Raw genomic sequence first — 26,337 nt, 5'->3', positions numbered from 1 at the left:
TGTGTATCAGAGTTTGAACAAGCTGTTGTCAGGACGGCAGCTCGCAGTGTTACCGCGAGTCCTTTGTCGATAGTTTGAGGTTGATAACAGGAAATACTTTGGGACCACCTCGCCCTCTGGCCGGGTTCCCAGTGGAAGGGATTTACATGGGCAGAACGGTGGAAAGGGTGTAAATTAACTTATAGAGCAATATCCAATGGCACTTGGTCAGAAGCCGCTTTTCAAACCATAAAATGTCGAAATATCAAGGAAGATTGAATGCTGTTAAGGCCGTTTTACATTATTTCTGAGTCACTTCATTTATGCTTTTAACTGATCGTTAACTCTGCATCACACTCGTTATTTTTCACTTTTTTCCACTTCTCTTTTCATTGTTACAGAATGTTCTGTGCTGTTCTTTCACTCATTCCGGTAATATGTTAACACTTTCTCTTTCTTCGAATATATTTCCAACTCTCTTCATATTTCTCCCTCTTTCACTCTTCTGCTTCTATATACGTGTTGTTCTCATTCCCCCTTCCCATGGAATACAACACCCCGCTTCATGAAACGCCGATATTGCAGCCACAGTGAAGCGGCTTTGTAAGACGGTGCAGGTTTTTGTATGGGGTCTCCCTCTGTTAGTTACACTGTGCCTCACGGCGCAGAGATAGGTGGCAGCGTCTGTAACATGCGCCTCTCTCACAGTCAGGATACTGAGCTTGTTGTCTCCACCGATTGAAGCTGTAATCCTCCCGTGTTGATCGGTTCCTCTTGTGGCCATCACCAGATGCTGGGGTGCCTGGTTCGGGTACTGTTTGTACCAGAATACGATGTTAAATGCAATGCTGATGGAGCAATTCATGGACACATTACCCGCTTCACTAACAACCATCCACCCAGGGAGCTGCTGCACCGCATCTTCTCCGGTCACCTCCGTGCAGATCAGAGTGAAACACAGCAAAATGAATGTGTGAACCCGAAGCATTATCAGTTCACACGGAATACCGAGCTCGGCTCAGAACCGGGAGATGAAAACTATATTCTGAAAAATTAACCGGGAACCAAACACTAACTTCGGGTTCACCTAGTCACGTGTTGCTGTTGATCTAACTAAGTAAGCTGAGTACTCCTTAAGGTTTAACCACCTTTCACATTGACACCAGCTCGCACTGAGAGCACACACCTGACCATCACCTTAAATACTTTTCATACATCACACTGCCCTCTGGCGGTGTGAACTGGTAAGTGCATGGTGCAATTATTCACGAACTGCCAACAAGTTGCAGTTCACGATATAGTCACGAATGAGAACAGGTTCCCTCCTTCCTGTTATAGCTATTTTACTGAGGGAGAGACTAAATCTCACTTTCCTGTCTGCTGTCCAACGATTGCGGTGCCTTTTGCTCACTCACTCTTCCTGCAAGTCCGTTTGTCAAGAAAAATATCCTTATATCATTTTAGAACATAGAACCGTACAGGCCTTTCGGCCCTCGACGTTGTGCCGAGCAATGATCACCCTACTCAAACCCACGTATCCACCCTATACCCGTAACCCAACAACTCCCCCTTAACCTTACTTTTTAAGACACTACGGGCAATTTAGCATGGCTAATCCACCTAACCCGCACATCTTTGGACTGTGGGAGGAAACCAGTGCACCCGGAGAGAGCGTGCAGACTCCGCACAGACAGTGATTCAAGCCGGGAATCGAACCTGGGACCCTGGAGCTGTGACGCATTTATGCAAACCACCATGCTCCCCTGCTGCCCCGCGTGATCCCGTCAAATGCGAACTCGTCTATCTATCGGACATTTGTAACATTCCAACAGTAACAGCAGTGAAAACACATGATAATAAATAACTTTTTTAAAAATTCAATTTACATATGAGCGTTAAAATAATGTTTCTGTTTCCACATTGGCTCCCTCCATAACATTGTCTTCACTAAATATCACTGCCCTCTGGCGGCAGCGACAATCACTGCAATGTGCGCTTATAAATACCTGTCCAATTTATGGAACATAAGCCCATAAGACATAGGAGCAGAATGGGGCCATTTGGCCCATCACGATTGCTCCGCCGGTCAATCACGGCGGATGTGCTTCTCATCCCCATTTCCCTGCATTCGTCATAACCCTGATCCCCTTATTAATCAAGAAGATATTTATCTTTGTCCAGCGTGGGGCAGCTGAGGCTCAGTGAGGTAAGAAGCCCTCATTTTTGCGGCACGAGCTGCCGGAAGGGGAGTGTTTAAAGGGACAATTAAAAAGGTAAGTGGGACAGACAAGGTGGGGTATCGGATGTACGGGGGGGGCACACTGGGGATGGGGGGGGGGGGGGCGCGGTGATTGAACAGCAAGGGAGGGGGTCTGCTCAGACCGGAGGAGTATCGGGTCACAAGGTGGGGTCGCTTCACACTATAGGGCCTCTTCTGGAACAGGGAATGCGGGTTCGAATGGGAGCTGCAGGAGTCGAGTGGGATCGGAGGGAGAACGGTCAGGCTGGACTGTAGTGTGTGGGGGGGGGGGGGTCAGGCTGGACCGGATTCGGAGAGATAGGCTGGACTGGAGGGGTACAGAACGCACCATAGTTAGTAAGGTGGGGTTGGACTGAGTGGGGTATCTGGCTGGCCTGGAATGGGAGGGTCGGGTTGGCCTGGAATGGGAGGGTTGGGCTGGACTGGAATGGGAGGCTCGGGCTGGACTGGAATGGGAGGGTCGGGCTGGACTGGAATGGGAGGGTCAGGCTGGACATGAGGTGGGGGGGGGGGGGGGGTCAGGCTGACAGTAGTGGCGGCTTCAGGCATTTTGCCCATCCAGTCTGCACCGACCTCTGAAAGAGCACCCTACCTCGGCCACTCCCCAGCACTAACCCGGCAACCCCACTTAACCTGCACATCTTTGGACACTGAGGGACAATTTTCGCATGGCTAATCCCCTTATCCTGCACATTAATGCTGCTGACGGCTTAGTATAGCATGATATTCGCAAGGCCTAATGTTCATGCAAAATACAGAATTCTCATCCAAACGCCCATTGTTTACAACAATGGCCACCAAATTCATTCGCATTTCATTTGTTCTAGTTCTGGGCGAAACAACTGCTCATCTCACATTATCAATAACCCTATTCTTTGTCAACCTATTTAAGGATCAGCATGGAGATGTACAAATTCACTTCGTTGCTTTCGATCTGCGCCAACAGGATGAATTGGAGATCCAATGAGCTGTGAGAACATTGATTGAATTGAAGAGAAAAGGAACTTACAGGCAATTGGATGTGACCCGATGACGTTGTGAGCAATGTACCAATCAGCAGGCTCATGATTATGACTCATCCTCTTCTCAACTCTTGATGAAAACAATTTCAGCCTCAACCATTTCTGTTCAAAGCTGCCACGATCTCTCTGCAAACATGTCGCCTGTTACTGTGTATTTATTCCTCACAGCGGCCGCTCTTTTAACCGGTAAGTTCACAAGTTGCTCAACTCTTTATGTCACAGATTTTCCAACATGACATTCTGTCAGGCAGGTCGCTGAATACAAGGGTGTGGGTGGTCGGAGGTACAGACTGTCCCAATTTGAAAAGGTAATCCGGATCTTGCTGGTCTAAACAGGAAACACTGTTTGCTGGAAGTCGGCACATTTCCCGAGGGAATGAGAGCGGGAGAGTTGGGCTGAGATTGAAGCTTCTCTGCTGCTAGTGAATGACCTTGACAAACAGCGGACTGTCAAACTCACAGACCATTAGTACTTTCCGCTTCCAGTTACAGTGACTGAAGCTGAGGACCGGACATCGTTAGAAAGACCGGAATCTTTATGATAGAAGATTTATTTAATCCGTCCAAACACTTTCCCGTTGCAACCACTAAGCTGTGGAAAATATATTTCTATTGTCTTGGCTGATCACTCTCTGAGGCTATTGTTCAGGATGACGGGACGATTCTGCGGTATAGACTCAGTGAATTCGCACTGTTTAATTGAAAATCACTTTGGGTTCTTACAGGACATTGTCGAGGAGATTCCGTTTCTCAGACACCGGCTGCTGTCACAGTGAGTGAAGGAGAAGATGTTAAGTTATTCTGCAATTATACAGCTACAAGCACGAACAATTATTACCTATTTTGGTACCGTCAGTATCCCAGCGGATCCATGGAGTACCTGCTCCAGATTAGTAAATACATCGGGAACACAGAGAGATCCCCAGGGGACCGTTTTTCCGCGGAGCTCAATGATACAATCCGCACCGTCCTGCTGAATGTGTCTAAAACAGAGCTGACAGACTCCGCGGTGTATTACTGCGCACTGAGACCCACAGAGACACAGAGCTGGGCTGAACCTGTACAAAAACTGTCGAAGTGCCATTCAGCATAACAGAGCGTTAGGCAAACACTGTGATCAGCGGCGAGTCTGAAATGGCGCCTGAAATCGAGGTGATATCTCAACTTTTCAATTCTAACATACATTTTTAACACGAATAAATTTATTGCCAAAATAAAGCAATGGAAGAGGACAGTTTCGAGAATGAAAATTAGAATATTTATCGAGCTTCAGGTTCCAAAGTGTTTCACCGTCACTGTTATAATAAAATGTGGAAAACCTTGCAGCCAATTGGACCCAGCATATCACTCCACACAGTAATGTTTAATAGCCTCGCTGTTACAGTAATTGTGATTGGTGGATGGATATTGGACAGGGCATTTCTCCTGTTCTTTTTTTGGAAATGGTGGCCATGCGATCTTAATTCCTCCATTGTTATATGTCTCACTGTGTCTGCTTCGCACAGAGATACATTCCGGAGGAAGGCAGTGTCCACAATTTAACATATTATTCAGAGGCCAGGAACTGACAGTGCAGCATTCCCTGAGGGATGCACCGTCTCCTCGGTAAATTCCCGGTTGTTGTTTCTGACGGGCTCCCGGTGTCCTGTTGAGAGGAAAGAACCTCTCAACAGACTGGAGACAGAATCCTGGAAAATCCCAGGAGGTGGTGACCACTCATTAATCCAATCCGGGAAAAGGAGACTGGAATAAAGAAAAGGGAATTAATAACAAATTAATGATCTCCATGGAAAAAGGAGGACAATTAATTTAACCCTGGAGTAAATTATTCCTCGGTAAGCGAAATATTTTACTGATGTCGCGCCTTTTACCGACTCCGGATGCCCCAAAGCACTTTTCAACCTCAGGACGTTCATTTCATTCCAGGTAGGGCAGCACGGTAGCCCAGTGATTAGCACAAATGCTTCACAGCTCTAGGGTCCCAGGTTCGATTCCCGGCTGGGTCACTGTCTGTGTGGAGTCTGCACATCCTCCCCGTGTGTGCGTGGTTTACTCCGGGTGCTCTGGTTTCCTCCCACAGTCTAAAGGCGTGCAGGTTAGGTGGATTGGCCATGCTAAATTGCCCTTAATGTCCAAAATTGCCCTTAGTGTTGGTTGAGTGGGGTTACTGGGTTATGGGGATAGGGTGGTGTGGGCTTGGTTAGAGTGCTCTTTCCAAGAGCCGGTGCAGACTCGATAGCCCGAATGGCCTCCTTCTGCACTGTAAACTCTATGATCTATGATTTCCACTGCAGTCGGTGTTGTGATGTCGGAGATATTATTAACACAGACGTCATTGGGAATGTTTAATTCTCCGACAGAAAGTGTTGTCATCCTAATGCTTGAGCAAAGGGATTTGAGAGCCTAGGTATTTTCCTGGTACTTTGACCTTGTTGCAAATAGTAACCAGAACATTCTGCAACGAATTGGTGCACATCCCTTTCTCTCTCTCTTTCTCTATGATATATTGAGGAACCACATTGATTTGAAACCTGTTAAATCTCTTAGTCAGACCACCCAGTGATATTGGAATAAAACAATTTATTCTGTTCACTGTCTAAGTCACCACCGTCATCCTCCTCATCCTCCAGGTACCATCACCTCAGGTGGCGCTGGTTGGCCATTGGCTTCCATTACATTGGCCCATGATTATGTTTGACTGCAGTGCTTTCAATTGTCTCCTGCAGTTTGGTTGACCAGAAAACTCTCCAGCTCTTACGAACTGTCAATGCGCATCTTGGAAGAATTTACAAGCTGATCATCAATCGGTTTAAACAGACTGCGAACCAGAAAGTCCTGAAGTGGGGCTGGATTCCAGAGCCTCAGGCCCAGAAACGTGCTCTGTGCCAGAGCTTCTGTAATTCATACATAGGCTCTTGCCCTAAATACATATCGTTTACCTGGAAATGACACGAAACATACACATTTCCTGTATTCCTCAGCTGTCAGCTGTTACGGCGGTGAACTGACGCCTCTGTAAATTTTGGACACAGATACTGTCCTAGCGCGCCATCTAGTGGAATATTCTCTGTGAAATAGCGATTCTCAATTTCATAGAATTTTATAAAATTTACAGTGCAGAAAGAGGCCATTCGGCCCATCGAGTCTGCACCGGCTCTTGGAAAGAGCACCCTACCCAAGATCAACACCCCCACCCTATCCCCATAACCCAATAACCCCACCCAACACTAAGGGCAATTTTGGACACTAAGGGCAATTTATCAAGGCCAATCCACCTAACCTGCACATATTTATCCTTGAATATTGAGGAGATTTTATTGTGGCAACTTATTACGGGGTTTATTACTTTGATGTTTTTATTACCGCATCTGAGGCATTTTCCATTACATTGCTTTTGCTACACTTGCCATTTCGGATTGATGCCAGTTCCTTTGCCTCAATCTTCGGACGTGCCTACGCCATTTGTAAAGTACTTGTTATTTGCATAAATAGCTTAACGAAATAAACTGATATATCCACAACTGATACATTTGGAATGTTAATTTCGGTAGAATGGAAGGCTTGAAGGTTCCCTAAACATCAAACAATGACGGGAACCAAATTGCAGTAAGCCAATGTATCATCCAATGGTTTACGTGTTTCTACTACGGATTATCTGCAAATTAGATTATTAGAATGAATAAAGTATATGTTTTAAATCCATAAGCAAGAACCTTTTAATTGATTTTGCTTGTATCACACTCCCTTCTAAAGCCCATTCGCTACATGTCTCTGCAGTCCCCATATCGAGTGAGCAGGGTACAGGGTTCTCATCTCTTTGTTTCACAGTGTCTCACTGCATTGTAATGCACCGCACAGTCTGTCAGCTCAACCGTGTTAACACTGAGAGTGGTGGAGCCTTTCTGAAGGTCCAGGGATACTTTAAAACTTCCCTGAACTCTTTAACCTCCGAGTGTGGAGACCAGATACTCGGGAGCTTGATTGGAGAACTGCTGGCACCAGTCATTTGTAGTGAAAGTAGCGTTGTGATGAAGCGAGATAGTCTGACATTGTGTTACCCGAGATATCGATATCTGAAATGTCCCTGAATGACAATTAACAGCTGTTAAAACAGAAATAAAATTAACATCACGATATGTCCAAGGAGAAATAGATAAAGTGCTTGAGTATATAGGCAGAATAGGCTAATCTAACAGTCTATCTATCATGATGTGAAGATGCCGGACTGGGATGGGAGAGTAAGAAGTTTTACCACAGGAGGTTGAAGTCCAACAGCTTTGTTTCGGAACTTCTTACTGAATTTATCTACCATTCTATTTGTCTGTCTGCGTTCCCATGACTATCTAACCATCTATATACCGACTATCAATTTTTCTATCTATCTGCATAATTCATTATCTATCTTTCTCTTGCACGTCAAGCTAAGTATTTGAAAGAGAAAGAAGAGTCAGATTTTCTGCCTGTGTCTTAACTTTTTAGTTTGGGACAATTAAATAGAGAACTTTACTTAACCTGCCCTGTTCCTCTATATCTCCTGTAACAGCTATAACAGACGTTATTCCTAAGCCCCGAGTTCCCAACCTTGTCCCTCGACAGACGATGTGGTGATCATCCGGTTAAATCACCACCAGTCAGCATTCCACTCAAAGTGCTGATTTGGGTCTATGGCGGCTTTACTTTACTAGTAACAGCTATAATGTTTTATCATAGAATTTACAGTGCAGAAGGAGGCCATTCGGCCCATCGAGTCTGCACCGGCTCTTGGAAAGAGCACACTACCCAAGGTCAACACCTCCCAATAACCCAGTAACCCCACCCAACACTAAGTGCAATTTTGGACACTAAGGGCAATTTATCATGGCCAATCCACCTGACCTGCACACACGGGGAGGATGTGCAGACTCCGTACAGACAGTGACCCAAGCCGGAATCGAACCTGGGACCCTGAAGCTGTGAAGCCATTGTGCTATCCACAATGCTACCGTGCTGCCCTGGTGTTGGAAGATTGTCCAGATAGAAGTTTGAACATGGGAAAGTAACATTTATGACCATCACCGGCAACTCTAAAGGTTCTGGTTTGGGGAAAGGTTAGCGGGGCAGCGGAGACCCGACAGTGAACAAGATATTATCCAGCCGGATCCGCTCTGTGTGTCACTGTGGCTGCTTCGCACAGAGATACAGTCCGGAGTCCTGGACCGTGCTCTCATCGAAACAGATGGAAATGGACTTCTTTGTTCTCTCCAAGGACAGGGTGGAGCGTCCTTTGGTCTCAGTCCCCCGGTAAATGGAGGCGATAAATGTGGGAGCCTCTGTCAGTGTCTGTCTGTACCAGGCTACGAAATAGCCAGAACCAATGGAGAGCCAGCAATTCAGTTCAGCCCGATCCCCTTCCCGGGACACCGCCTGCTCAGGGTGGGAGCTCTGATCCTCACACTGAACAGCTGGGAACAAAGTAAAATCCACATAACCACACGGTGTTATGTGATTGTCAAAACAATGCATCAGATAGGAAAATAAACTCACCCAATATCAGCAGCTTCATAGTTCCAGCTGGAAACAGCTCTTTCCTGGGATTCCTGGTCACGATGATGAAAGTGGAAAAAAGGCGGATACATCCGGGTCTGATTTACAGACTGGGGCTTGCCCCCCCCCCCTCCCCCCTCAATGTGAGACTGAGGGGCCACATTGTCACCGATTGGACTATTATGGGATGTCCTTACCTGGCGTTACTCACGGTGCCACTGAGCGATTGGCTGTTTCTCAATCCATAGACCACTTGAACCGTCACTGATTCCAAACCTCTCTGCTTCCTGTGTGTAACACCAGGTTACAATGATTCAGATAGTCAGTGCTCTGTTTCCTGTCTGACTGAGCAGAGCCATTGATTATCTTATAATCATAGTGTTTGACAGCCCAAAGAGAGGAAATGCGGTCCATTATTTTGTATTGTCTCGCTTAAGGAGTTATCCACTGATTAATTATCTGCTTGTTCCATAGATTTCATCATTTTAAAATTTCTAGTTACTGGTCCGATATTTATCCACTTCTTTCTTAAGCTGATTGATGGATTCTGTTCCCGGCAACGTTTCTCGTGCACTTGCTCCAGTTGCTGAAGTCTCTGCTCAGGATTATTGTCTTTCATCCCTGCTTCATCTTTCCCAATCCCTCCCACATTCTGCCTGTGCGGTTAATACCAAATGAAAGAAGAGTAACGGAACCATCCATGTGTTTGAACAGCTATCCCAACAGCGATATGTACATATTTACACTTGCTGTATCTTTTCTAATGCCTGCGTCGTTGTTGATAAATCCTGGATCCTTTAACTCTGTAACATCATCGGCATCGTGTTCCCAAATTTTCGCATTCGATCCCTGAGATCTTTGTCCTCTTTGACTCATGTAAATTATATTTACTTCTGAGTTCCTGCCTCATTCCATCTACTTTATATGTTTATATGATAGAATCAGGCACAGCATTTGTGGTTGCACTTTAGATCAACAACAATTGGGCAGCAGGGTAGCATGGTGGCTAGCATAAATGCTTCACAGCTTCAGGGTCCCAGGTTCGATTCCCGGCTGGGTCACTGTCTGTGCCGAGTCTGCACATCCTCCCCGTGTGTGCGTGGGTTTCCTCTGGGTGCTCCGGTTTCCTCTCACAGTCCAAAGATGTGCAGGTTAGGTGGATTGGCCATGCTAAATTGCCCGTAGTGTCCTAAAAAGTAAGGTTAAAGGGGAGTTGTTGAGTTATGGGTATAGGATGGATACGTGGGTTTGAGTAGGGTGATCATTGCTCGGCACAACGTCGAGGGCCTGTTCTGTGCTGTACTGTTTTATTCTATTCTAATGTTCTTCCGTATTTATTCAATGCAGGAAATGATCTGCTGACGCAGCCATACAGATTCCTGCACCACTGCATTGTTTACAGAAGTAATGATAGGAAGGGGCCAGAGGCAGCGATGTATCCACCAGCACAATCGGTTCAGATCGAGAGCAGCAAACGGAAGCTGTGGTCGTGGACACCGCAGACTCTAAACTGATCAAACTGTGCGGCGGATCAACTGCTGGAGCGGAAATAGCGACGGTTCAATCTCCAGAGGCCTGTCACCATCCTGCACCTGCTCACTGCTCAAGTGACTGAGAACAAACAGTGAGGAAGTGACATGAACGCTCATGAATCATAGAGATTTAGGGAACGGAATGAGGATTCAGTTTTCCTGTGTCTATTTGAAAACGCTGTCCCAATCGCCTTTCATACCTCACATTAGCCATGATGCTTCCCTTCACAATTCTCCTTTGAAAGGTTCCGTTGAATCTTGGTGGAAGTACGGATGTAAACATATCGCAACACAGTAAATAAAATTCATCATAATAAATAAAATTCATCTCTCACTGTCTAATTTTTCATGTAATCGGGAAGATTTTGTTTGCTGCTTTTAGAAACAATTACTAGTGATATATTCCACCAAAATCAATATTTTTTAGCACATCAATTGAGTGTCCCTTCTAATCATTCTCTGATTCGATGCGGACCTCACTCTGTGGCAAGGTAAGCCAAGGCCTTTTCCCAATTAATCTCTCCTGACTTGCCCCCTTTCAGAGCCCTTTCCTGTTGTTCTGTTTGCTCCCTCCGGGAGTTCACTTGGTTAAGACGTACTACATTTCTAACCTGTCCCGGTTTTAATGAAAGGTGATGTGAAAGACCCACTTTGTTGTCCTGTCGAGAAATGCCGCCTGACTCCCTGAGTTGGTCCAGTATTTTCCACTTTCTCCGCAGATGTTAGATCGACTTTCGATGGCAATGACGGTATTCTGCGGTTATTTTCGAGGGGTTCGTTGGTCTACGGGTATGAGTCTCGCTTTGGGTGTCTCGCTGTAGGAATTTGCGAGAGGTCTCGGGTTCAAATCCCGGATGAGCCCTATGATGAGGGTTTTCGTTGGTCAAGCAACATGTTTTCTTCATTTCTTTGCGGCGTAGACGGCGGGATTCATTCACATTGGGTTTGCTTTGAGAAGCTGAGCTCAAACTGCATGGAACCAATACGTTCCCGAGAAAATCGAAACATTTTAGAAACGCTTGTCTATGAGTGGACATTCACTTATCTCTATTCTGGTGGATTCAGGCAGCTCTCTGTCTGTTCCATTTCATTCATTCAGGGATGTGAACACCCCTGGCTGCTCCAGCATTTATTACCCACAGCTATTTGCTATTGGGACGGTGATGGTAAATTGCCTTCTTGAATCGCTAGTCTATTTTTAACCAATATTTATTTTGACAGTGAAACATTCCCAATTCCCCATTTACATTCACGTATCTATTTATTATGTATGTCTTCATTTCGACCCTGGCCTGCTGCAATGTTCCACAGAAACCCAGCAGAAACTGGGGGAATAGCTCCTCATCCTCTGATTAGGCATGTTACAGCCGTCCCGACTTAACATTCAGTTCAACAACCTCAGACTCTGAACTCTCTCTACCCCCTTAACCACCTGTTTATTTCCATCAACTTATTTTCATTAATTCCAACGATATGTTTGCCCTCACCATTGCCCCTCCACCCAGCCCATCCGATCCCACTTGAGCAATCTGATCTCTATTGCAGGGGCTGGATTAGCATAGTGCTGAATCGCTGGCTTTGAAAGCGGACCACGATAGGCCAGTACCAGCCTCCCCCAACAGGCGCCGGAATGTGGCGACCGTAACTTTATTTGAAGCCCACTAGTGACAATAAGCGATTTAAATCTCATTTTCCTCTGCCTCGCTGCTTACTTTTGTTCTACCATTAACACATTCTGACCTCTTAATGCGCCTCTATCAGCACCTCTCTTAGCCCTGATTAGCCTCAATTACATTCACTTTTCCTTTCTGTCCAACACATTTTCGTCATTTGCCACCAGTCGCTGACACTCTACCGAGGACCAATGCGTCACGTCAGCCCCGCCCCAGCCACAATAGCCTGAATCTGACCCTATTGCCCATTCTCCAGCTTTGACAAAGAGTAAGCCAGACTCGAAACGTCAGCTGCCATCTCTCTCCACAGAGACTGCCAGACCAGCTGAGACTGTCCTGTGTTTTCTTTTTTTGTTCCCCATTGACGCATCCGCAGTAAATGCTTTTATCGTACATTTAGACATGTTTGAAATGGTGATTAAATATGTTCATCTGCATCTGTAAACCCAGTAGATTCTTGTGGTGGATGAACAAACTGCTAATATCCTAATCGTGGAAAAATAGGGAAGGCTTTTCTTCCCCTGGCGTCCTGAAAATGCAGTATTTCTGACTTTGCTGCAGGAATCTTTATACATTATGCGAGACCCAGATACTATTAAGAAACATAAATCTCTCTGGAATGTTTCTGCCCGGTTTCGAACCGGGGACCATTCGCGTGAAAAGGGAATGTGATAACCACTACACTACACAAACAGCTGGCAACGGAGACGCCAACGGACCTGTGTCACCTTCAACACAACTGCCTTGTTGCAGCTTCGCATAGTTCGGCTGACAGGCTTACAAGGACACGTCTGTTTCTTTAAAATAGATGTCTAAACTTACAAGCCAGAAGAAGAACCTATATTGAACTGAAGCATTTGTTCAGCAAATCTCTAACGGCGGAATGCTCTCTTCTATTATTAATGCAGCATTCTGAAATCGTACAGAAAAAAGCAACCGACTTAACTCAATATTTGTTTCGTTAATCAATGCTTGAGTTGAGTTGAAGAATTGACAATTATGTTTTTTTTTTAAATATTTGACCTCTTTGTGTTTTGGTGTGTAAAATGCTGCAGCCTTAATACCGTTCATGTAGAAGAAAGGAGGGGTAATTGTAAATCAACTTTGAGCCTGTATTCCCACACTGGCTTTTCCTGTTTCTCCATCAGGAAGACCGTTTATTCCTTCCCAAAGCTGGTTCAGTTAAGTCTCTGGCATTTCCTCTAAGTCAGCTACAGTATCGTTTGTGTCTGTCCTTTTGAGTATATATTACTTTCAGACATCCTTCAATCTGGCCTGTTGCATTTGCTGATCCCAATGCCATCTACTCTGCATTGGAGAGACTAAATGCCGACTGGGTGACCGCTTTGCAAAACACCTTCGCTCCATCGACAAGCTGGTGGTAGACTCTCCTGTCGCTTGCTATTTGAACTCACGTTCACTCACATGCTCTCATGTCCACATGTCCGATCTTGGCCTGCTGCAATGTTCCCTTGTAGCTCAGAACAACGCCGAGGAACAGCACCCCAACCTCCGAATAGGCACGGTACACTCTTGCGGATTTTACAGTACGCTCAACAACTTTGCACCATGAAATCACTCTTCCCACTTCACCACATGTTTATTTCCATCAACTTATTTTCATTGCTTCCATCGATCTGTCTTCCTCTCCCATTGTCTCCCCCTTCCCATTCCCCTAGCCAATCGCATCCCTCTTGGGAAATCCGCCGCTTGTTCCTCAGTGTCCTCTGCCATTAACACATTCTAATCTTCTAATCGCCTCGGTCAGTACCATTCTTAACTTTGATTAGAAACATTTACATTCCCTTTTTCTTTCGACCCAACACATTTTTGTTCTCCACCCATCGCTGGCCGTCTATCGAGGCCCAATGCTTCACGCTCCCCTCTCCCCCACCCACCCCCCTCAACCCCCCCACCCCCCCCCCCTCACCCCCCACCCCCCCCCCCCCCTCACCCCCCCACCCCCCCCCCTCCCCCCCACCCCCCCCCCCCACACCCCCCCCCCACACCCCCCCCACCCCCCTACCCCCCCCACCCCCCCCAACCCCCCCCACCCCACCCCCACCCCTCCTCCACCCCCCACCCCCCACCCCTCCCCCAACCCCCACTTCTCCTCCACCCCCCACCCCTCCCCCAACCCCCACTTCCCCCACACACACCGCCAGTCTGCACCTGACCAAAGATCCAGTTGTCCAGCTTCGACAAAGAGACACCCAGGCTCGAAACGATACTTGCCATCTCTCTCCACAGAGGCTGTCTGACCTGATGAGACTGTCCTGTGTTTTCTGTTTTTGTTTCCTATTGACGCATCCGCAGTAAGTTGCTTTTATCGTACATTTAGACATGTTTGAAATGGTGATTAAATATGTTCATCTGCATCTGTAAACCCAAAAGATTCTGTGGTGGATCAACAAACTGCTAATATCCGAATCGTGGCAAAATAGGGAAGGCTTTTCTTACCCTGGCGTCTTGAATATTCCGTATTTCTGACTTTGTTGCAGGAATTTTAATATCTCAGGAGAGGCCAAATCTCATGTTCCTCGAACGTGCGAGATTGAGGAAGAAAGGTATTTTGTGCAAACATTCGTCGCACAAAGTGAGAAGCATGCGATGTTTCTGCCCGGTTTCGAACCGGGGACCTTTCGCGTGTTAGGCGAATGTGATAGCCACTACACTACAGAAACTGCTGGGAGCACCGCAATCAGTGGCTCTGTGCAATGTTGAACCTCAATGTACTGTTGCAGCTTCTAATGGTTCCGCTGAGAGGCCATGTAACTTATTGGGAGAAGCCGTTTCTTTAAAACTGATGTCTCAACTTATCAAAGGATCAGATATTGAACTTTGCTGAACTGGAGATAAGTTATGTTTTGCTTGAAGTTAAATTGAGAGGGCAGGGCTTTCAAAAGTAACCACAGCTGAAACGAGAATTGATGATGCCCTGCTACCTTTGCTCTGCATCGGGAACCAGCTGTCCAACCCACTGAACTAAAGGTGACGCCAAAACTAGGAACTACGAGCCAGCCAGTAGTCGAACCTGAATTTTCCTGATTCGTAGTCAGACGCTTGATCCATTGCGCCACTGGCCCACGGCAGTTACAAGCTTTTGATATTCCTCGATGATGAAGACCAGTTACGAGGTCGAGGTAATATTTAGAAACAGACGAAGCGGGAATCTCTCTGGAATGTTTCGGCTCGGTTTCGAACCGGGGACCATTCGGGTGCAAAGCGAATGTGATAACCACTACAGTATAGAAACAGCTGGCAGCGCACAGTCCAACGGACCTGTGTCACCTTCAACTCAACTGCCTTGTTGCAGCTTCGCATGGTTCGGCTGAGAGGCCATGTCACTTCTTACAAGAACACGTCTGTTTCTTTAAAATAGATGTCTAAACTTACAAGCCAGAAGAAGAACCTATATTGAACTGAAGCATTTGTTCAGCAAATCTCTAACGGCGGAATGCTCTCTTCTATTATTAATGCAGCATTCTGAAATCCTACAGAAAATATCAACCGACTTTACTCAATAATTGTTTCGTTAATCAATGCTTGAGTTGAGTTTAAGAATTGACAATTATGTTTTTTTTTAAATATTTGACCTCTTTGTGTTTTGGTGTGTAAAATGCTGCAGCCTAAATACCGTTCATGTATAAGAAAGGAGGGGTAATTGCAAATCAACTTTGAGCCTGAATTCCCGCACTGGCTTTTCCTGTTTCTCCATCAGGAAGACCGTTTTTTCTTTCCCAAAGCTGGTTCAGTTAAGTATCTGGCATTTCCTCTAAGTCAGTTACAGTATCGTTTGTGTCTGTCCTTTTGAGTTCACATTACTATAAGACATCCTTCAATCTGGCCTGTTGCATTTGCTGATTCCAATGCCATCTGCTCTGCATTGGAGAGACTAAATGCCGACTGTGTGACCGCTTTGCAAAACACCTTCGCTCCATCGACAAGCTGGCGGCAGATTCTCCTGTCGCTTGCTATTTGAACTCACTGTCCTGCTCTCATGTCCACATGTCCGATCTTGGCCTGCTGCAATGTTCCCATGTAGCTCAGCACAACGCCGAGGAACAGCACCCCATCAGCCTTGCTGATTTTACAGTAGGCTCAACAACTTCGCACCGTGAAATCACTCTTCCCACTTCACCACATGTTTATTTCCATCAACTTATTTTCATTGCTTCCATTAATATGTCTTCCTCTCCCATTGTCTCCCCCTCCCCATTCCCCAAGCCAATCACCTCCCTCTTGGGAAATCCGCCCCTTGTTCCTCATTGTACTCTGCCATTAACACATTCTAATCTCCTAATCGCCTCTGTCAGCACCGTTCATAACACTGATTAGAAACATCTACATTCCCTTTTTCTTTTGACCCAACACATTTTTGTTATTCTCCACCCATCGCTGGCCGTCTGTCGAGGCCCAATGCTTCACGCTCCCCTCCACCCCCACTTCCCCCACACACACCGCCAGTCTACACCTGACCAAATATCCAGTTGTCCAGCTTCGACAGAGTCACCCAGACTCGAAACGACACTTGCCATCTCTCTCCACAGAGGCTGTCAGACCTGATGAGACTGTCCTGTGTTTTCTGTTTTTCTTTCCCATTGACGCATAAGCAGTAAGTTGCTTTTTTCGTACATTTAGACATGTTTGAAATGGTGATTAAATATGTTCATCTGCATCTGTAAACCCAATAGATTCTGTGGTGGCTGAACAAACTGCTAATATCCGAATCGTGGCAAAAGAGGGAAGGCTTTTCTTCCCCTGGCGTCTTGAAAATTCAGTATTTCTAACTTTGCTGCAGGAATTTTAATATCTCATGCGAGACCAAATCTCATGTTGCTCGAACGTGCGAGATTGAGGAAGAAACGTATTTTGTGCAAACATTCGTCACACAAAATGAGAAGCAGTAAGTTGCTTTTATCGTACATTTGGACATGTTTGAAATGGTGATTAAATATGTTCATCTGCATCTGTAAACCCAATAGATTCTGTGGTGGCTGAACAAACTGTTTCTGCCCGGTTTCGAACCGGCCACTTTTCGCGTGTTAGGCGAATGCGATGACCACTATACTACAGAAACTGCTGGGGGAATCGCAATCAGTGGCCGTGTGCAATGTTGAACCTCAATGTATTGTGTGCAGCTTCTCATGGTTCCGCTGAGAGGCCATGTAACTTATTGGAAGAACCTGTTTCTTTAAACCGAAATCTGCCATGTAAGGACACACAAAATCGGTGCAGCATTTACAGTGTGAAACTTTTGAACACACACTTAGTGTGAAAATGGATCGAGCCCAGTGGAAAGATGCGCTGCTGTTCCTCGAGTGTCTGTTGAGCTTCTTTGGAACATTTCACGACGCCGAGGTCCGGGAGGTCAGCGTTAAGATCCAGCTCTCCAGTCAGTTCAATTCTCCACTTTGGCTCTGTGGATTAGATGGGTCACGTCCCTGCGGTTAACACAGATCTGGAGCTTCAATTTTATCCAAACGCACTCCAGCTCAGACACTGTCTCTCTCGAGCATCAACGGTGGGGAGAGAAACGACGTAAACATCCCGAGTCCTGAGAAATCATTTTCAGAGTGGGCCAATGTAAATCAACCCCGCCGTCAGCATCGCAAACAATTCATAATCTCTGACCTGGAGTAAAGGGCTTGTCCTTGATTTAAACCCACGACCACTCCCATAGGCATTGATTAAAAATCCCTAAACGAGAACCATACCTCGAGGCCAAAGAGCACAAATTTAAGAAGGGCATTAAGCAAAATACAACTTATGTTAATTTCTACATCTCACGGCTTTATATGTTGAGACATCTGTTAATTTAAGAAACAGCTGTCGTCTGCAACAAGGGACCTGGCCTCTCAAACAGAACATCAGAATCTGCAGCAACACAGTGAGGTTGTACATTCCGCACGTCCATTGATTGCCAGCGGTTTCTGTAGTGTAGTGGTTATCACATTCGCCTCACACGCGGAAAGTTCCGGGCCCGAAACCGGTCAGAAACTCGAACATCGAACATTTAGCATTTCGTGTGAGGAAAGTTTGCACAATTATTGGGCACAAAATAATTCTCTTCCTGAATGTTACCGGAATCTCGTGTGTTCCAGGACTATGAGATTTCATCTCACATGAGTCACTAAACAAGCCTGGACTTGCAGAGGCCTACCGACTGAACTGGCTTGGGACAATTCACACCTCTTTAACCTGGAGTTACCTCTCTCTCTGCATCTTTGATGATTTGATTGCCTGCAGGTGCTCGCATTCCGGGGCATCTCTGACTGTGTCTATGTAAACATTTCTGGAACAAGCCTTTCCATTCACCTGAAGAAGGAGCCGTGCTCCGAAAGCTCGTGTTTGAAACAAACCTGTTGGACTTTAACCTGGTGTTGTAAGACTTCTTACTAAACTGAGTTGAACATTGAGGCCCAAGCACTGAATTTTCGGCAGGCAATGAGAGGTGAAGAATTTTCATATCTTGGCACAGCTCGGATATTAGCAGCTAGTTCATCCACAACAGAATTTCAGCGATTTACAAATGAACATATTTAATCACCATCTGAAACATTCCTAAATGTATGACAACTGCAACTTATTGTAGATGCTACAAACGGAAACAAAAATAGAAAATACTGGATAATCTCAGCAGGTCTGACAGCCTCTGGGGAGCGAAATGGCAGCTGTCGTTTCCAGTCAAGTGGACACTTTGTCAAAGCTGGAGAACTGGAACTGGAGATTCAGACGATTGTGGGTGGGGTAGGGGTGGTGGTGGTGGAGTGCTGTATTGGGCCTCGATAGAGGGCGAGCAATAGGTGGAAATGACGAAAATGTATCGGAGAGAAACAAAAGGGAATGTAAATGAGGCTAATCAAGGCAATGAAAGGTGCTGATGGCGCATTAAGCGGTCAGAATGTTTTAATGGCAGAACAAAGGTAAGCAGTGCGTCAGAGAACAATTACAAACAGGGATCTGATTGATCAAGTAGGATGGTATGGGCTGGGGAGAGGGGGGGCAATGTCGAGGGTAAACTATATCAATGGAAGGAATGATAAGTTGATGGAAAAACATGTGTTGGAGGGGGAAGTGAGAGTTCACAGTCTGAAGTTGTTGAACTGATAAAATGAAAAGGACAAAGAGCTGCCTGAGTCCACCAGAATTAGTCAATAGAAATGTGAATGACACACATAGACACGCTTCTCGGGAACGTATTGGTTCCCTGCAGTTTGAACTCAGCTTCTCAAAGCAAACCCAATGTGAATGAATGCCGCCGTCTACGCAGCAAAGAAATGAAGAACACATGCGGCTTGACCAACGGAAAACCTCATCGAAGGGCTCGTCCGGGATTTGAACCCGTGACCTCTCGCAAATACAGACAACAACACACCCAAAGCGAGAATCATACCCCTAGACCAACGAGGCGCGCGAAAAAAGCCAAAGCATACTGTCATTGCCATCGAACATAAATCTGACATCTGGAGAACGCCAAAAGTACTGCAACAACTCAAGTTGTCAGGTGGCATTTGTCGACAGGACAACAAAGTTCGTCTTTCACCGTCACCTTTCATTAAAACCGGGACAGGTTAGAAATGTGGTACGTCTTAACCAAGTGAATTACTGGAGGGAGGAAACAGAACAACAGGAAAGGGCTCTAATAGGGGGCAAGTCAGGAGAGATTAAATGAGAAGAGGCCTTGGCTTCCCTGGGCCACAGAGTTAGGTTAGCATCAAATCAGAGATTAATGACACCACAGTATGAGGCCTTTCCGGCCACCGTGCCTGTGCCAGCTCTCAATTAGCGCAATGGAAGAAACAAAGAAACAAAAGATATGTCTGGAGGAGCTATCGATGGCAGATTGATCAACAACTACCGCCCGGACACAAAGAGCAAGTGGAAACAAGATTGAAACCCAAACCTGCGATGGAAGGACACACAAAATGGGTGCAGCATTTACAGTGTGAAACTGCTGAACACACACTGAGTGTGAAAGCTGTATTGAGCCCAGTGGAAAGATGCGCTGCTGTTCCTCGAGTGTCTGTTGAGCTTCTTTGGAATATTTCACGACGTCGAGGTCCGGGAGGTCAGCGTCAAGATCCAGCCCTCCAGTCAGTTCAATTTTCCACGTTGGCTCTGTGGATTAGATGGGTCACGTCCCTGTGGTTTACACAGATCTGGAGCATCAATTTTATCCAAACGCACTCCAGCTCAGACACTGTCTCTCTCTCTCTCGCATCATCTGTGGGGAGAGAAACGACGTAAACATTCCGAGTCCTGAGAAATCTTTTTCAGAGTGGGCCAATGTAAATCAACCCTGCCGTCAGCATCGCAAACAATTCGTAATCCCTGACCTGGAGTCAAGAGCCTGTCCTGGATTTAAACCCACGACCACTCCCATAGGCATTGCTTGAAAATCCTTGAACGAGAACCAGACCTCGAGACCAAAGAGCACAAATTTGAGACCGACATTCAGCAAAATATAACTTATGTTAATTTCGATATACTTTCTACATCTCACGGCTTTATATGTTGAGACATCTGTTAATTTAAGAAACAGCTGTCGCTTGCAACAAGGGACCTGGCCTCTCAAACAGACCATCAGAATCTGCAGCAACACAGTGAGGTTGTACATTCCGCACGTCCATTGTTTGCCAGCGGTTTCTGTAGTGTAGTGGTTATCACATTCGCCTCACACGCGAAAGGTCCCCGGTTCGCAACCGGGCAGAAACATCGAACATTTAGCATTTCGTGCGAGAAAAGTTTGCACAATTATTGGGCACAAAATAATTATGTTTCCTGAATGTTGCCGGAATCTCGTGTGTTCCAGGACTATGAAATTCCGTCTCACATGAGCCACTACACTGAATTGAACATTAAGGCCCAAGCACTGAATTTTCGGCAGGCAATGAGAGGTGAAGAATTTTCATATCTTGGCACAGCTCGGATATTAGCAGCGAGTTCATCCACAACAGAAATTCAGCGATTTACAAATGAACATATTTAATCACCATCTCAAACATGTCTAAATGTATGACAAATGCAATTTACTGCGGATGCTTCAAACGAAACAAAAACAGAAAATACTGGATAATCTCAGCAGGTCTGACCGATTCTGGGGAGCGAAATGGCAGCTGTCGTTTCCAGTCAAGTGGACTCTTTGTCAAAGCTGGAGAACTGGAATTGGAGATTCAGACGATTGTGGGTGGTGGGTGGGGGTGGTGGAGTGCTGTATTGGGCCTCGATAGAGGGCTAGCAATAGGTGGGAAATAACGAAAATGTCTCGGGCAGAAAGAAAAAGGGAATGTAAATGAGGCTAATCAAGGCTATGAAAGGTGCTGATGGCGCATCAAGCGGTCAGAATGTGTTAATGGCAGAACAAAGGTAAGCAGTGCGTCAGAGAACAATTACAAACAGGGATCAGATTGCTGAAGTAGGATGGTATGGGCTGGGGGGAGGGGGGCAATGCTGAGGGTAAAACATATCAATGGAAGGGATGATAAGTTGATGGAAAAAACATGTGGTGGAGGGGGAAGTGAGAGTTCACAGTCTCAAGTTGTTGAACTGATAAAATGAAAGGGACAAAGAGCTGTCTGATTCCCCCAGAATTAGTCAATAGAAATGTGAATGCCCACACATAGGATGGTATGGGCTGGGGGGAGGTGGGCAATGCTGAGGGTAAAACATATCAATGGAAGGGATGATAAATTGATGGAAAAAACATGTGGTGGAGGGGGAAGTGAGAGTTCACAGTCTGAAGTTGTTGAATTGATAAAATGAAAGGGACAAAGAGCTGTCTGAGTCCACCAGAATTAGTCAATAGAAATGTGAATGCCCACACATAGGATGGTATGGGCTGGGGGGAGGTGGGCAATGCTGAGGGTAAAACATATCAATGGAAGGGTTGATAAGTTGATGGAAAAAACATGTGGTGGAGGGGGAAGTGAGAGTTCACAGTCTGAAGTTGTTGAACTGATAAAATGAAAGGGACAAAGAGCTGTCTGAGTCCACCAGAATTAGTCAATAGAAATGTGAATGCCCACACATAGACAAACTTCTCGGGAACGTATTGGTTCCATGCAGTTTGAGCTCAGCTTCTCAAAGAAAACCCAATGTGAATGAATCCCGCCGACAGCGCCGCTAAGAAATGAAGCAAACATGGCTCGACCAACGGAAAACCTCATCGAAGGGCTCGTCCGGGATTTGAACCCGGGACCTCTCGCAAATTCCGACAGCGACACACCCAGAGCGAGAATCATACCCCTAGACCAACAAGCCCCGCAAAAAGAGTCAAAGCATACTGTCATTGCCATCGAAAATCAATCTAACATCTGCGGAGAACGCCAAAAGTACTGCAACATCTCAGGTAGTCAGACGGCATTTGTCGACAGGAGAACAATGTTCGTCTTTCACCGATCACGTTTATTAAAACCGGGACAGGTTAGAAATGTGGTACGTCTTAACCAAGTGAACTTACCGAGGGAGGAAACAGAACAACAGGAAAGGGCTCTAATAGGGGGCAAGTCAGGAGAGATTAAACGAGAAGAGGCCTTGGGACCTGGCCACAGAGTTAGGTTAGCATCAAATCAGAGAATAATGACACCACAGTATGAGGCCAGTATGAGGCCATTCCGGCCGCCGGATCTGTGCCAGCTCTCTGTTAGCGCAATGGAAGAAACAAAGAAACAAAAGATATGTCTGGAGGAGCTATCGATGGCAGATTGATCAGCAACTACCGCCCGGACACAAAGAACAAGTGGAAACAAGATTGAAACCCAAATCTGCGATGTAAGGACACACAAAATGGGTGCAGCATTTACAGTGTGAAACTGCTGAACACACACTGAGTGTGAAAGCTGTATTGAGCCCAGTGGAAAGATGCGCTGCTGTTCCTCGAGTGTCTGTTGAGCTTCTTTGGATCATTTCACGACGCCGAGGTCCGGGAGGTCAGCGTTAAGATCCAGCTCCCCAGTCAGTTCAATTCTCCACTTTGGCTCTGTGGATTAGATGTGTCACGTCCCTGTGGTTAACACAGATCTGGAGCATCAATTCTTTCAAAACTCAGACACTGTCTCTCTCTCTCGAGCATCATCTGTGGGGAGAGGAACGACGTAAACATTCCGAGTCCTGAGAAATCTTTTTCAGAGTGGGCCAATGTAAATCAACCCCGCCGTCAGCATCGCAAACAATTCATAATCCCTGACCTGGAGTAAAGAGCTTCTCCTGGATTTAAACCCACGACTACTCCCATAGGCATTGATTGAAAATCCCTAAACGAGAACCAGACCTCGAGACCAAAGAGCACAAATTTAAGACCGACATTAAGCAAAATATAATTTATGTTAATTTCGATATAATTTCTACATCTCACGGCTTTATTTGTTGAGACATCTGTTAATTTAAGAAAAAGCTGTCGCTTGCAACAAGGGCCTCTCAAACAGACCATCAGAATCTGCAGCAACACAGTGAGGTTGTACATTCCGCACGTCCAGTGAACATCAGTGGGTTCTGTAGTGTAATGGTTATCACATTCGCCTCACGCACGAAAGGTCCCCGGTTCGAAACCGGGTAGAAAAATCGAACGTTCAGCATTTTGTGTGAGAAAAGTTTGCACAATTATTGGGCACAAAATAATTCTGTTTCCTGAATGTTGCCGGAATCTCGTGTGGTTCTAGGACTATGAGATTTCGTCTCACATGAACCACTAAACTGAATTGAACATTAAGGCCCAAGCACTGAATTTTCGGCAGGCAATGAGAGGTGAAGAATTTTCATATCTTGGCACAGCTCGGATATTAGCAGCTAGTTCATCCACAACAGAATTTCAGCGCTTTAATCACAATCTCAAACATGTCTAAATGTATGACAAAAACAGAAAATACCGGATAATCTCAGCAGGTCTGACAGCCTCTGGGGAGCGAAATGGCAGCTGTCGTTTCCATTCAAGTGGACTCTTTGTCAAAGCTGGAGAACTGGAACTGGAGATTCAGACGATTGTGGGTGGGGGGTGGGGGTGGTGGAGTGCTGTATTGGGCCTCGATAGAGGGCTAGCAAAATATTAGTAGGAAATGACGAAAATGTCTCGGGCAGAAAGAAAAAGGCAATGTAAATGAGGCTAATCAACGCTATGAAAGGTGCTGATGGCGCATCAAGAGGTCAGAATGTGTTAATGGCAGAACAAAGGTAAGCAGTGTTTCAGATAACAATTACAAACAGGGATCTGATTGATCAAGGAGGATGGTCTGGGCTGGGGGGAGGTGGGCAATGCTGGCGGTAAAACATATCAATGGATGGAATGATAAGTTGATGGAAAAAACATGTGGTGGAGGGGGAAGTGAGAGTTCACAGTTTGAAGTTGTTGAACTGATAAAATGAAAGTGACAAAGAGCTGTCTGAGTCCACCAGAATTAGTCAATAGAAATGTGAATGCCCACACATAGACAAGCTTCTCGGGAACGTCTTGTTTCCATGCAGTTTGAGCTCAGCTTCTCAAAGCAAACCCAATGTGAATGAATCCCGCCGTCTTCGCCGCAAATAAATGAAGAAAACATGCGGCTTGACCAACGGAAAATCTCACTGAAGGACTCGTCCGGGATTTGAACCCGGGACCTCTCGCAAATTCCGACAGCGAGACACCCAGAGAGAGAATCATACCCCTAAATATGTTCATCTGCATCTGTAAACCCAAAAGATTCTGTGGTGGATGAACAAACTGCTAATATCCGAATCGTGGAAAAATAGGGAAGGCTTTTCTTCCCCCGGCTTCATCAATATTCCGTATTTCTGACTTTGTTGCAGGAATTTTAATATCTCATGAGAGACCAAATCTCATGTTCCTCGAACGTGCGAAATTGAGGAATAAAGGTATTTTGTGCAAACATTCGTCACACAAAACGAGAAGCACGCAATGTTTCTGCACGGTTTCGAACCGGGGGCCTTTTCGAACCGGGGGCCTTTCGCGTGTAAAGCCAATGTGATAACCACTACACTACAGAAACAGCTGGCAGCGCAAACTCCAACGGACCTGTGTCACCTTCAACTCAACTGCCTTGTTGCAGCTTCGCATGGTTCGGCTGAAAGGCTTGTCTAAACTTACAAGCCAGTAGAAGAACTTATATTGAACTGAAGAATTTGTTCAGCAAATCTCTAACGGCGAAATGCTCTCTTCTATTATTAATGCAGCATTCTGAAATCCTACAGAAAAAAGCAACCGACTTTATACAATATTTGTTTCGTTATTCAATGCTCGAGTTGAGTTTAAGAATTGACAATTACGTGTTTCTTATATTTGACCTCTTTGCGTTTTGTTGTGTAAAATGCTGCAGCTTAAATACCGTTCATGTAGAAGAAAGGAGGGGTAATTGTAAATCAACTTTTAGCCTGGATTCCCACACTGGCTTCTCCTGTTTCTCCATCAGGGAGACCGTTTTTTCTTTCCCAAAGCTGGTTCAGTTAAGTCTCTGGCATTTCCTCTAAGTCAGTTACAGTATCGTTTGTGTCTGTCCTTTTGAGTACACATAACTAGAAGACATCCTTCAATCTGGCCTGTTGCATTTGCTGATCCCACTGCCATTTACTCTGCATTGAAGAGGTAAAAAACCCAAAATAAGTGTACTTTACCTGAATGCTCGTAGTATTCGGAATAAAGTAAATGAGTTGATGGCACAAATCATCGTAAATGACTATGATTTAGTGGCCATTACTGAAACATGGTTAAAGGATGGTCACGACTGGGAGTTAAATATCCAAGGGTATCAAACTATTCGGAAGGACAGAGTGGATGGTAAGGGAGGTGGTGTTGCTCTGTTATTTAAGGATGACATCCGGGCAATAGTAAGGGATGACATCGGTGCTATGGAGGAGAAGGGTGAATCCATTTGGGTGGAAATCAGGAATAGTAAGGCGAAAAAGTCACTGATAGGAGTAGTCTATCGGCCACCAAATAGTAACGATATGGTGGGGCAGGCAATAAACAAAGAAATAACTGATGCATATAGAAATGGTACAGCAGTTATCATGGTGGATTTTAATCTACATGTCGATTGGTTTAACCAGGTCGGTCAAGGCAACCTTGAGGAGGGGTTTATAGAATGTATCCGCGATAGTTTCCTAGAACAGTATGTAATGGAACCTACGAGGGAACAAGCGGTCCTAGATCTTGTCCTGTGTAATGAGACAGGATTGATTCATGATCTCATAGTTAGGGATCCTCTCGGAAGGAGCGATCACAATATGGTGGAATTTAAAATACAGATGGAGGGTGAGAAAGTAAAATCAAATACTAGTGTTTTGTGTTTAAACAAAGGAGATTACAAGGGGATGAGAGAAGAACTAGCTAAGGTAGACTGGGAGCTAAGACTTTG

The 26,337-nt window shown here is 45.6% G+C and overlaps 3 non-coding genes across 3 annotated transcripts; 1 reads left to right on the top strand and 2 right to left on the bottom strand.

Moving 5' to 3' along the window:
- Positions 1–12,609: 12,609 nt before the first annotated feature.
- On the bottom strand, positions 12,610–12,682 carry trnae-uuc. The gene has a single exon. It is a non-coding gene; the product is annotated as a tRNA-Glu (tRNA).
- Positions 12,683–14,600: 1,918 nt separating this feature from the next.
- On the bottom strand, positions 14,601–14,673 carry trnav-aac. Its single transcript has one exon. It is a non-coding gene; the product is annotated as a tRNA-Val (tRNA).
- A 5,961-nt stretch (positions 14,674–20,634) lies between these two features.
- On the top strand, positions 20,635–20,707 carry trnav-cac. The gene has a single exon. It is a non-coding gene; the product is annotated as a tRNA-Val (tRNA).
- Positions 20,708–26,337: the final 5,630 nt, after the last annotated feature.

Source organism: Scyliorhinus canicula, unplaced genomic scaffold, assembly GCF_902713615.1.
Source record: "Scyliorhinus canicula unplaced genomic scaffold, sScyCan1.1, whole genome shotgun sequence".
NCBI lineage: Eukaryota > Metazoa > Chordata > Chondrichthyes > Carcharhiniformes > Scyliorhinidae > Scyliorhinus > Scyliorhinus canicula.
Note: the sequence above shows the minus strand (reverse complement) of the source record. Positions and strands in the feature narration are given on the sequence as shown.